Raw genomic sequence first — 14,345 nt, forward strand, 5'->3', positions numbered from 1 at the left:
TACATGCAGCATGAATATTGCTGCCTTAAAAGCTCGAGACAGACTCAGCCTCTGCTGTGTTTCAGGAATTCCCAGAAGACCACAGGGATGTGTCTCCTTTCAGTCATAACAGAACCCTGTAGGACAAGCTCCTCTCCAACAGTATCAGGAAGGGAAATAGAATACTTTTCTCTGCAGATTTGACACTGTTCTTTCAGTGTTTTGCAGGGACCTTTCTTTGGCATTTTTAGTGAATCAAAGTATGTTGCTTCAAGGTAATGACCGGCTTATTCTCATCCTTGATTAACAGCCATGAAGCAGACAAGTGTTTTCCGGGTCATACAAAACCAAAAGAGGTAATTAATTTTCTACACCAAGACTGCTATTATCTCACCAAATTATTTGGTTTTGTGGTAGCCCAGGACCTTCTACACGGTATTTAGATTTTTTTTAACGGCTTGGCTTGTTATTTCAATCCTATAAAGGATACAGTGTGGCTCTACGTGACTGTAGTGCAAGGCAGAAGAAAATGGAATGCTTTGCTTCTTCAGTATATATTTAGTGAGATTTTTCTTAATGTATGATTTGACAGCCTTAATAATGTATTTCCCGCTATTAGAATCCCACATAATTACTGAACTCAAATTTCCTTATTTCATAATGAAATAATGGAGGCTTTTTATAAATCCTTGTGGATGATAGATAGCATTTTTACCCTTCCCAACTGTCAGGTTTATTTCCTTTAGGTGCTACAGCTGAAACCTCATACCTTCATGCAGGAATGTTGGGAGGCTTTCTTAAAACCCATTAATCCTAGATGATGGAAGGGTCCTCTTCTGCTTATGAGAAGGACAGACAAGATTAATGAGCCTGCAGGACGATGTATGTTGTCACGACTTTATACATTTCACCTGAAAAGTTGTCCCTCCATACTTCACATGGAGCCTTAAAGGTGGTCAGCATCTGGCTCCAGTACACCTAATGCTGTCAAACAAGGTAGTAATGGACAAAATGTTACACACGAACACAGCTAGAGCTCAGCAGGTAAACAACATTGTACAAAGCCCCTTGGCCAACCCCAGCACCAAGATTAGATGGTTTTCTTTAAGAGAAATGATGTACGCACAGAGACATGTCCTAGTAGCTTCAAACATATTTTTAAATCCCTCCCTTTCAAATTTCTCAGTTGTCTACGAACTTATCTGTAAGAGGTAAACTTTGACTTTCATTATTACAAATCTTTGTACGCCATAATTAATCTTCTTCCCACGGGAATGAAGAAGGACAGAGTAGCATCCAAATAATGCGAGAGGTTAACCTTACACACCATCATCATACAGCCTTCTTATCCTGAGAGCAAAAGGAAAAATATAGAAATATGTATCATTATGGAGCACAAGTCCATCAACTTGCTGAACATAACTCAATAATCCTGGAAGCCCCCTGTCCCATTGCCTACCCCCACAAGAACTCTCTACAAACTAGCAGAGCAGCCACAACCTCCTGGAGACCAAGACTGGGCCTAATACCCACCACAGAGAATAGACAATTTATCAGATATTTGGTGGGCATGGAATTCTGATACTGTGGCTAAAATGCTGTATTGCACTGAGCTAAATGAATGAAACTTTGAATTTGCTTGCAGGAAATTGTTTTAAATTAAAAAGGTTTTGTTTACTCCATCTCAACCAAGAAGGCACAGAAAACAGAGAAGGAAAGGTAATGGCATTGACAAGTACCTGTGTTTTCATACCCAGGAAAACATTTTCTGATAATCCATACTGAAGCTGTACTATTAATTATTTCTCTGTAACTATCTCCATCAGGATTAATTTAGACAAGTATGAAACTACCTCCTGCTCTCATTGCAGCAACCAATTATTTATCATTTGTAATATAACTGACATCTTTTGTTTTTCCAAAGATTTTCCAACCACAGAAAAGACTTTGCCTTCAGTTTGCAAACATTGTATAAAGAAACTCACTCAAGCCTTCCCTCCTTTACACCAACAGATGCCTCCAGCATGAAACTAACTACATACTTAGAAAATGTGAGGGGGTTAATCGCTCATCGTCGCCTATTTTACAGTCATTAATTTCAACATTTTACATTCCCAAGAGTGGATTCTGTCTTTGCCCTCACTGAATCTCCCAGCCAAGAGTGCACGGACAAGGTTGCATTCTGCTGGCACTCAACCAAGGCACAAGAAATAGAAAATATTGCAGCCTTAAACTCTCTTAAAACAAAAATAAGACATAAACAACTTCTGAACATAAAGTCTTAATCTAATCATGGCACACGAGGTTTACAGTAAATTTATTTATGTTTTGCACTCCAACACCATCAGGAACATAGCCTGGTATATGCTGCAACACTGTCGGGTGGACTGGGAGGCACCATTTTTTTGCTTGTAGAGGTGATGGACATTCTCCCAGCACCTCTGACAGTTTCACACTTACAGCTACCATGCAGCCCAGCAGAACTGATATTCTTCAATAGAAAACGACATAGAACAAAGTCACAAAGAAAGTAGCAACATTGTTGAATGGATCTGTGAAACAGACAACTTTTGGTGTTACCAGGCTCTTTCTTTTTATTTCAAGCCTACAGATCCATTCAAACATCTGCCACCTAGCCATAAACTATGGTACTTAAATACAAATAAGGATACTGAGATGTCATAGCACATCCTCCCCCCACATAATCCTATAGATACTGCTCCTTATTTTAAAGATTAATTATATATCTTCATTAGATAGGAATCTGCCATTACAGCAAAATTAGTATTAGTAAACCCTTCAACCATGTTTCAGGCTAAACTAAGCAGCCATGGGTTGACATGCTCTGAGCAGAGCTTTCATTGCCTTCAGATATTGCAGATACTTTGCCTCCTCCTCAGAACACCATCTCCTCTTAATGGCAAACAAGACGTAATAGGATAATGAACAATATTAATTAAGGTCATCCAGATCACTTCAAACATTTGCCTGGTGTCAGGCACCTTTTGCACCCCTTCCTTTTTGAGTCACATAACACTGCGTAAGCACAGTAATTGCTGGCACAAAGTACACAATTAGGCTGTCTGCTACAATGAAGACTGAGGAAGAATAGAAGATATGAACATAAGAACCATAACGCTGTAGTATTCATGTGGAAGAAATTTTCACATTAGTCATCACAAGATTTGCTTTAGCGTTTCAGGATTTGACCCTGAAAACATTCATGGCATTAGGGCTAAAACCCAAATACTAATTCAAGAGAGGGAGACTGGATGGTTTTAGAGCGGTTACTATAGGTTTAGAATTAAAAGAGTAGCAAGTGTGACAATTTTTTAGACCAGCTTACAAATTAACCAACACACTTTACTCCTTAACACTAATACCTAGAACTGTAATTTAAGGCACCATTGAGCACTGTGTTTATGATGTTTCATATGGTCATGGTTGGTTTTCACTGTGAAAACCTACCTCTGAGACTGCTGCTCTAAAAATACTTTAATAAGCTGTTGGATGCAGACTATATTGCTATGAGCAAGATTTTTTTTTTTCAGTAATAGAAAGAAAAATGCACTGTACTTGACAATATACAGATGTATGATACAACATATGCAATCAGCTCCTTCCAGAAAGTTACTATTCATCTACTTGAAAATGAGAGGAATTTACACCTCACAACAGTTTCTGTAATAAGTTAAGTTAGGTTCTATTTCTTTTGAAATAAATGTGAAAACGTACAAAACTGGATTTCTAGTTCTGATGGCATAGTGTATCTGGTAGAAGATGAGAACTTGCAACATGTTTTCATATAGCTGCCAGTAAATCAGATGAATTTCATGCTGGATTATCCCCGGAGCAATTCATCTCTTTGTTACTAAAATCCAGCAAAACTGCTACACCCAAAACAGTCCAAGAGAATTGTTTTCAGCTTTCAGCTCAAGTCAACAGACTCTTGTTCCCTGTTGCTGGAGTTCCTCTGTTAACATGCTCATGACACTGAAATAAAAACACTTTGAATGAGATTCAGCACTGGTCTTCATATTGCTCTGCAGGACAATAATGTACACATAAAAGCTTCTGGTAATTGCAGAGCTATTTAAAAAACAAACAACCCAATGTATTTTTTTTTTTTTTTAAAAAGAGAACACACAACATCAGAAAACCCTACAATACTTCTTCCATGCCGTGGAAAATTGCTACTGTACGAGCAACGTGCTTGCTTCCAACTGAGGCACGTTTCCGAAAGCCATCAAACCAAGCTTCCATTCCAGAAAAAGCAGCATTCCCTACTGCAGTCCTGGTCCAACACAAGTAAGCAAACCAAACACTGCCAGATTAAATAGAGGCAGACAAAGTAAAATCAATATATCATTCACTAACTTCGAGGTATATAGGCAGGTAAACAAACAAACAAAAGGCAGAAATAATTCAGTCAATGTAGGATGCAAACACTGGAAAATATATCTCTTGGACAAAAATATCCTCAGGAGAAATCCCAGCTTTTGCTCGCTGTTTTTAAAGTTTCTCGACCTGTGTCAGCAATATTGAAGTAATAGTACTTCTGTCTGTGACTACTTCTATATATGGTCAGCACAGATATTAGCTGGGATTTGCGTTTTTCCAAAGTAATCCCAGGCAATCAGAAGGCAGTTAATCAGTATGAAAACCCACACTAGCCGATCCATAGCCCTACGCACGAGTCCGTTTGGGTTTCTCTGCCCCGACACTTACACAGCGAAGGCAATACGGCTAGTTCTGGTTTTAAGTAAACACTTGGGCTCTGCTTCAGACGCTCCTGTGGGTGCGCTGGCAGCGCACACCCTACCCACCGCTGCCTTCCCAAACTCCAGCCGCACGCCAGCCCGCACTCCGCCGCGCGGTCCCGGGGAACCTCGTTCGATCCACACCGGAGCGGACACGGCACAGCCGCGGGGACGATCGGCCACCTGCCCGGGGCAGGCCAAGCACCGCCGCGCACTCCGCGCTGCCCCAGCGGGACCAGCCCGACACCCGCCGGCACGTCGAGCCCCGCTCCGGGCTGCGGGGCGAGCCGCCACAGGACGGCATTCCGCACCGTGCGGCCGCGATCCCCGACCCCACCGAGCCCGGGGCGCACGGCACCGAGCCGCGCTGCCCGAGGGGCGCAGCAGCCCCGGGAGCGGCCGCTGCTCCGGGTCCCCCCGGGAGCGGAGCAGCCCCGCCGCGGAACGCGGAGCCCTCCGGCGGCCGCCGCCGCTGCCACAGCCTCAGCCCCCCGCCCCGGCTGGACGGAGGGTTCTGCGTTTCCTCAACCGCTTCGAAGCGGGGACCGTCCGCACAACTTTCCCCGCGGCGAGCCCTGTCGCCCGGGCTGCGCCGCACGCCGCTCCCCACCGCTGGCACCCGCGCACGCCAGGGAGGGCGAACACACAAAAAGCTCCTGAGACCCGCCCGAACCGGCGTTTCTCCTCCTTCCTACCTGCCCGGTTCCCGGAGACCCCACACCGCCCGCTCCGCGCCGAGCGCTCCCTGCGACGCCCAGGTGGCGTTGGGAGCGCGCTTCCCACGGGCGGCGCGCCCCCGGCGGCCGGAACATCCCCCGCCGGGCGCCGCCGGGAGGAGGGCGCTCCGCACCCGCCCGCGGCGCGGACGCCGCCGACACCGCCGCACCTGTGCTCGGGCAGCGGCAGCGGCGCCGCCCCTTCAGTCCCGGCCCGAGGGTGGGCGGGAGCGCGTCGGGACCACCGGCCCCGGACCCGCCGCCGCCCTCCCCGGGCGGCCGCCGCACGAGGGACCCCCCATCGCCGCCGCGCCGCGCGCTCATTGGCCCGGCCGCCGTGACCTCACGGCGCCCGCCCCGCCCCGCCCGCCGACCCCGGCCCCGGGCAGCGCTGCCGGGCGGCGGCCGCTCCGCCGAGGTGCGAGGTTGAGCTGCTGGGACACTGCGGAGGGCGGGCGGGGACGAGAGAGAGGGAGTCTGCCCGCAGCCCCCGCCCCGGCGTGCACGGAGTTAAAAGCACAGGGTTGCCAAAGCCGTCCCTCGCCCTTGCCAACAACCTGCGAAGTAGCAAGGACTCACAGACGAGGTTATGTGGGAAAACCTTCCGTCAGTCTGCGATGGTTTCTTCTTTTTTTTTTTTTCCTCCTCCCCACGCAAATTTTCTAATCTATTTTTATTGGTTTTAATTGAGACGCGTGAGCAGCTATTGCTTGAAGATTGTGGTCCATTTGTGGAGAGTAAATTATTCTCTGTTGCATATTAAATATGCCTCTTAATGAGACATCAAATCACATACCCTCATGTAGCTCTGTAATATATATTAATGTGGTATTTATTCATTACTATCAACTTTTCGAAAGGTCTGCTTAAAATATTCTCCCCTCTCAGCTAATCAGGGTATGCTACAAACTCATAGGAAGCCAAATAATTTATTAATATATGCCTATACTCCATTAAAACATGAAGAATGTAAGAAATCTGCATTTTAAAAGATTTTTGTAGAAGTATGTGATAACATGCTCTGACAAATTGAGGTGTTTCACACTGCCATGTTTCTTCTGTCATAGAGATTAATAAATTTAACTTGAAACCCTTCAACACAAAAGAAGTTCAGCATTTAGCAGTTGTTTTTGTGGGCAATATTGCTGGCTGCCAAGTTGCTATGGCATAGGGCAGCAGGGTGTGTTCTGCTTGCCTGTTTGTGTATTTCTTGGCTAGGTGTAAGAGAAAAGTTACAAAGTAGGGCTCTGGAGAACAGAAACAAAACAGCAGTATATCCTTTTGAGGGCACCAATTCTCTGTTACTCTTAAAAATAGTATTGTTTAGATTACCTACTACCTTCAGAACAAAATCTTAGAAACTTGGGGTCAATCTTGCACCTTATGTGTTCAGTGAGGAAGAATCACCCGTGCTCTATGTCCTTGTTCACAGAACAAGCCACCGGATCCGTCGTGACGGATGACCATGACCAGAGCCTGTGAAAGAATATGTAAAATTCCAGCTATCAATTTTCAGCACTTAGAAAGAAAATTTGTTAATCTGCTGGTTTTAAATTAATGCAATGGTAATTAATGGCGCTCTAAAGAAATACCTGTGGGATGAAAAAGCAAAAACTGCAAACTACTTACATATGAAAAAATGAAGATCTCGCCTTGCTGTGCAAAGATTCCCCTGCTTTTGAGCTCTGAGTATGTTGCTTTACTACCTGCCTATGCTTTTCTTTTTACCTTGCATCTCAAAATAGCTTCAGAAAAAGCTCTATCCCGTGTAATAGGAAGCTGGGGTTTCAGCACAGCTGTGAGCCCCTCTGAGTCGTCTCAGGTGACCCTTCACAGTGTGATTGTCCTCGGTGTTTCTGCGCCTCAGCAGCCCCACATGTTGGAGATGAGCTCAAAGGATGCACCCCTGGCTTTTAAGATTATATTGGAAATAGTGCATTTATTTTTGTGCCGCTGGAGGTGTAGCCGAAAATTCGACCATCTTTTCCCTTTTGTCACTTGTATTAGCTGTTAAATTTGTGTAAGGGCTTCCCAGCTGTAACAATGCTAAATATAGATAAGGTAATCTCAGGCTGATATCTTTATAATGCAGAGACGATTCATAAGGGGGAGGAAAACCACTCCAGATAGTAAATTATGTTATGATTAGACCAGTGTCAAAAAATGCATAGCTTTGTACCTACCTACCACAGCTTCATTAATTTCTGAGACTGTGGCTAAAGTCATCTATGCACAAAACACAGAATGTATTTTAGAAATTAATTTTAAGATTCAAAGCAAGCTGAGATCAGCTTGGTTTTGAATTTGCCATGTTTTAAGGCACATATCAATACTTTATAAATCAGGGATCTGTTGCCTAGTAGAATTGTGTAACATAAATGTATTTAACCTTGAGTCATGCAAAGTGAGCCTTTGAAGCAAGTGTATACACACTAAAATCAATGATCCTAGAAAACCCGTATCGGACAATGTCTGTATAAAGAAGTAAGTCTCAAGGCAGTCAACAAACTGGTTAGGGATGCCTAAGGTTTGGGAATAAATTTTGCAATAATACTGCTAAATAATACTCTTTACAGATAATATCCATTGACTTTAACAAGCTCTTTAGCTGAGCAGAGACCAGAGGTTTAAACCTGCGCAGTACAGCTCTTAGGTATAATACAGGTTTTACATTATATTCCTAAGAAGGCACAGAGATGGAGATGAATTAGAAGGCTGCTGGGGTTTTTGGTGGGTTTTTTTTGTTTGTTTGTTTAGTTTGGTTTGGTTTTTTTAACAAGGAAATCTTACTGGGGTACTACTGTGCTTTTTGTGCCTGTGTTCATGGCATTGCTGTTCCCAGAATTTGTGCATTCATCCTCTGGATACTCTGTGGTCATGTATTTGCAGCTAAGATACAAAAAGGCTCATTAAGAAATCAACTGAGCACTCCTTGAAGTTATCCTTGAAGGACCTTCTTGGGTGACATCACTTCCTTGTCTGTGGTTTTATTCATTACATGGAATCAGGAATCATGTCATTTCATTCAGAAGATCAGATGATAACGATCATCTTTTACTTTTTGCTCCTGCCCATTCTGTTCTTCTGGAACAGCAGATCCTCACATCTATAATAGTTAGGAACTTCTAATTTTAAGCTTTAATTTATTTCTGAGTACTTTATTCCCATTCGTCTTGCCTGATGATACAAGCCTGACATGAGCTAGCTCACCATTCTCCTGTGTTTTAATGTCTTTATAATCCCCCCTCTGTACTTTTGCTCCTTTAAACCTGTGCTTTCATAGGCTTATTTTGTAAATGGGGTCCTTCTCTTTTCTGCTTATCCAAGCTGCGGTTTTGTATCGTCTTTTTGTTTGGTTGGTTGGGTTTTTTTTGGTTTTTGGGTTGAGTTTCCTTCAATATAGGTGAAATTATATACCAGTTTTGGGCAAGGTGCTAAATACACCCAGCTAGAAAGAGCTCAGAGTGGTGGGAGTTCCCTAGACTATAAACCAGTGCCCATTCTGCTGCTTCCACAGCTCAATCACATTGCTGGCTAATAGTTACCTTCTGGCCCTATAGTATCGACAAAAATTTCTTTTGCTTCTTTTGTTTCTAAATGATAGTGTCCAGCTCACAACAGAAATTCCTGTTTTTAGCTTCTATGTGTACTTTCTGTTTTGCTTCACTGTCTTTCTCACTTTGTGTCTTACTGCAACCTTATGGGCACTCCATTTATTTTTTTTTTTTGGTCCAATCACCATACTCATCAGTCGCCCCTGGCAGCATCTCTAAACTTTGTCTCACCAAGAGGTACAGCTGGCAAATGCCTCCCTTTGGCCAAGGCCAAGCAACTGCTGCTCTGTAAGGAATTTCACCAGCAGTATGCATCTAGCCAGCTGATCTGTCAACACAACACAACACACCCCATTGTCTCCTCCTTGTCCAGTGCCTTACTGTATTGACATTCTTTTACTAATCCTCATCCTCTTCAGCTTAACTAACAGCTTCCCATGTGTCACTGTGCCAAAAGCTTTACTGAGTGCCAAATAGATCAAGTCTGCAGAATTATCCTTGTCAAGAAAATTATCTTGTATAAAGAAAGGGATCAAGTTAGGCACAATCTACTAAAATTGCCTTTTATCTGATTTTCATCATGCAAATCACTGGTAACACACCACTCCATAAACTCATGTAATCCTTGTCATTTAAGCAAAATAAAAGTCGTGTTAATGGCTAATGATCAGGGTCACACTAAAGCCAGCAACTAAGCACAGCTGAAACAATAAGACACAATTTGTGCTGATTTCTTAATACATCCAAAGAATATGGTTTCATAATGGTTTCAGAAAATGTCCAAGAAAGATGACAGTAGTACAAAATTTTCCAAATGGATAATTTCAAACATCGTTGAATATAAGATCTGACAGTTTGTGAGGAAAACAAATACAAGCAGAAAAGCATGTTCAGATGGGGCCTTGTCTATATAAAGCTAGTCTACTCAAGACAGCAATTCAAGTTCTAGACCAAATAGTCGTTAACATAGTAATTTGATTTTTGTAACACTTTGATTTCACATAATGGGAAACACATCCAAAACAATTAATTAATATTTTGAAGATGTTTGTAAGCTTTATATCATTATTTCCTAATTGTGAAATGCATGCAGTAGCAATAGAAGATGTAACAATGAAGTAAGTAGAAATGAAGGGCTTTTTCTTAACTTGATTAAAAAAAAAATACATTTATTGCCTTCTCTCCTGACACCTGTTAATGCCCAGCAGAAGTATGAACTGTGTATGCTCATTTTAACAGCAGTTCTTCCCTTTAAAAGCAGCTTTTCTCTAGCTCATTTTCAGGATTATGATTTCTCATACTCTTTACCTTTCTTGTTTTAAGCTTCCACCTCTTTCTGTGCTGGGAAGAGACTCTGAAGGATTCCACACTTCAGTCTGGGCAGAGCACTTTGTGCAGGATGGGTGAGAGGGAACTGCATGAGGTGGGACTCCAGTGCCTTGATGGGGGAATTGGACTGTAGAGCTGAAAGGGTGGAAGTCTGTGGCACCCTGTGGGTCCCTTGCCCACACTGATTCATTTCTGTCCTCAACCAGGCTATGCTGCCAAAATACAGCCAGCTCTGCATGGAGCCCAACAGCTTCATGATAGGATGCAGCATTTCTTTTCTTCTTTGTATGTGGGTTGTTGTGGTTTTTTCTCCTATACTTTTTATTTTCTGCTATTTACTTTTTATTTCTCATAATGAGACCCATATCCCTGCAGATGCCATAGCTCCAGTCCATAATCATTGTTCAGGGTCAAAAAAAGAGAGAAAAAAAAGAAACAAGTGTGAAGAGGAGGATTGTGCAGTCTTTCTTGAGGAAAAGTGTTCTGACTGTTTTCAACAGGAACTAGAAGCATTTGCAGTTATGGTGAGGGAAGAGTTTGCAATCAAAGTAGTCAGAAACTGGAAAGTAATTTTGGTAGAAACACTTTTCAAGGGATTGGATTTCCATATTCTCTCAGTTAATGTGACCCACAATGTCCTCAGTACTGAAAAATATTTTAAGTTAGGTGGGAAAAATAAAAACACTTTGTTATTTAACTTGAATACAAAATTAAATTTGTGAAATACCAGCAATTTTATCTTCTAGGCAACTTTTCAGAGTTGCTAAAAACACTAATAAGGTATATATCAACCCCTAGACTGCACAAAACACTGAAGCACACAAAATAAAGAAAACAAGTTTAATGAGGTAGGAAAGCTCTCAGTGTCAATGAAGAAATGAAAAACATAGATCAGCACTGGAGTCTCCAGTCATCTCCTTTTGCAAAGCAAGTATGCACAGGCTGCTTAGAAAATAAATGATACACTCAAGCTGGTAGAGGAATGCTGTTCCCAAGCAAAACACTTCTTTTTAGCATGTAATCCCACCACGACGCTTCTCTGCTACACGCACTGTAAAAGGTACAGATCTGTTGCCTCATTATGCAGTTGCAGCACACTTAAACATTTCTGGTTATTGCAGACTGAGAGCTATTTAATACCACAGTATAAAAAAATATAGAGTTGAAAAAATAGAATGTCAGTGTAGTAAAAGACAGATCAGTAACTCTGTTATGACTCAGTAGCTCACAATAAATTATTTAAACAACTTGAGCTCAAGAATGACCTTTCAGCCATTGCAAGGCAGGAAAAATATTTTCCTTTCTTAACCTCCACAATTCAAATTCCGCTTCTTCCATCAAAATCAGAGGACCAAGATGTGGGAACTTGGTGATTAATCTCAGACTGTGAAACCCTGAAGTACCATCAATCAGGTGTAGATGGTGACTTGGTAATGGAAGCATTGGGAGAGGGTCTGCTGGCCAGAAAGCAGAGGCACATCATATTGCTTAGCATAAATTTTGAAGCACTTATGAAAGAATATTTAAAACTGATAAAACCTTCAGCTTATTCCGTGTTTTGTACACTTCAGGTCTTGAAGAACATATCCAGCCTGGCACCGCCCGTTCCAGCCAGCTCCAAGGTGCCACCGCAGGTTTCGGCTGAGCTCTGCCCCTGTGCTCCGGCTGCTTTCAGGAAAGCGTGCTTCAGAATGGGGCAAACACAACTTTTTTTAAATGGTGAAAAACACCAAAATGAACGGCAAAGAGAGAGTGGCAGGACGTGGGGGAAGTTGCTCCAGGCACCAGAGCGCGGTTTCCCTGCAGCCCCTGGGGAGGGTCAGCAGCGAGCAGCGCAAAGGGGATGGAGCAGCATGGGAGAGTTGCAGCGCACAGACCGCGATCCCTGTCCTGACCCTCTGTGCTGCCCGGGACTGGGGGAAAGGAAGCAGAGCTAGAAATGAAGGAGTGAAGTTGAGCCTGGGGGAAAAAAAGTGAGAGGTGGTTGGAAGGTGTTTTAATTTTTGCCCTCCATTTCTCACCATACAGAACTGTTGCTAATTGGTGATAAGCTAAATTAATACTTAACAAGTCAAGTGTGTCTTGCCCATGAGGATACCTGGTGAGTGGTCTCTGTCTAGGAGGGGATTTAGGAGAGAGCCGCTGCAACTGCCTGGCAGTTGTGCAAGGTTAAGCTACCATGTCCCAACAGCTGAATTTGCAATGCTGCTGGGAGATCTATGTGGACAGCCACAATGGTACATGTACTATATGGGGAAAAGCCAACACATCTAGGGGCTTATTTGGTGCTGTTTGGAAGAATACCTTGGAAGAATGAAGTTCAGAAGTTTTGGGGGAGCAAAAGTTAACTCTGGAATAGTGTCATACAAATATCAATTCATTTATCCCTAGTATCTCCACTTTTGAGTTCTGTTTAAGCAAAGATTCTAATGTTTGACAGGTTTAAGAAAATTACATGCTGTTTCTGTGAGTTAAAAATTTGTTGGGGTTTTTTGTTGGTTTTTGTTTAGTTGGTTGTTTTTTTTTTTTTCTCCAGAGGTAGATATCCCACTAATGGAAATTGATTGAGTCCAATTCTCATATTGAGAACACACTGAGGAATTTCTTCAGTGAAGTATCAAATGAGCTTGAGATACTTCTTCACATTGCAACAAATCAGCGCTCTGCCAATTCATGCAACTCCACCTTTAGGATGTAGATACTATTTCTTGGTCATTGACCTGGAAATTTTTCTAAAACTATGTGTTTGCTACTCCTTATTTTAAATAATTCACTTTCCCTTATTTTTACCAGAAACAATGAAAAAAAACCTCTATTCAAAATAGGATTATTTTGAAAGTATAGTGGTTTGCACAGAAATTGTGAGAAGGAGAAAAAGGCTTTAGAGGAATCAGTGTGAAATTTGTACTAAAGTAGGCATACACATAGGAAATCTGTGGTTATGTCACTGCAACTTTAGCCAGGACCTTAGCATGTCAGCAAAATATTCTGTGATAACAGCAGATATCAAAACATGGAAACTCTTCACATTGGTACCTAGGATGTGATATATGAAACCCAATAAATATGCTAAAAAATGTGATTAATTTCTAGAGCCTTAAGGTTGTAGGCTGCAGATTTGAAAGGTATATAAATTTGATAACAATACACAATATTGGCTATTTAATGCTCATACACATCTTCCATTTCCATAGTATTATAATAGTGCAATATTGCTAACTGGTGATGGGATGCTGGATCCTGAAGGGAGCTGAAGTTGTACAAGCTTTAGCAAATGCTGCCTGTATCTGCAAATGGTAGTGAGAAGGAGAAACAACATGGAAAACTACAAACCCATTTTTTTGTGTGTATCCACAAGGCAGAAGATGATGGGAATGGTGACATCAAGGTGAGTGGCTCAGCTGACACACCTGAAGGACAGGATGCCATCCAGAGGGACCTGGACAGACACAAGTGGTCCAGCAGGCATCACATGAGGTTTAACAAGACTGAGTGCAAGCACTGGGGTTGGGGCAACCTCCAGCATCAATAGGAGGTGAGGCATAAACAGGTTGAGAGGACAAGGACTTGGGGGTGGATGAGAGGCTGGACATGACCCAGCAGTGTGTGCTCACAGCCCAGAAACCAAACATGCCCTGGGCTGCACCCAAAACAGCCTGGGCAGGATCCAGGGAGGGGATCCAGGGAGGGGATTCTGCCCCTCTGCTCTGCTCTGCTCTGGTGAGAGCCCACCTGCAGTGCTGCATCCAGCTCTGGGGTGCCAGCACAGGAAGGACATGGAACTGTTGGAGAGATTCCAGAGGAGGCCACCGAGTAGATTAGAAAGATGAAACAACTCTCCTATGAGGAAAGGCAAAGAGAATTGGGGTTGTTCAACCTGGGGAAGAGAAGGCTTGGGGCTTGATTTCAGCCTTCCAGTGCCTGAAAGGAGCCCACAGGAAAGATGGGGAGAGACTATTTACAAGGGCATGTAGTGACAGGAAAAGGGGAAATGGCTTTACACTGAA

This window comes from Fringilla coelebs, assembly GCF_963513975.1.
Source record: "Fringilla coelebs genome assembly, chromosome: 3".
Classification (NCBI taxonomy): Eukaryota; Metazoa; Chordata; class Aves; order Passeriformes; family Fringillidae; genus Fringilla; species Fringilla coelebs.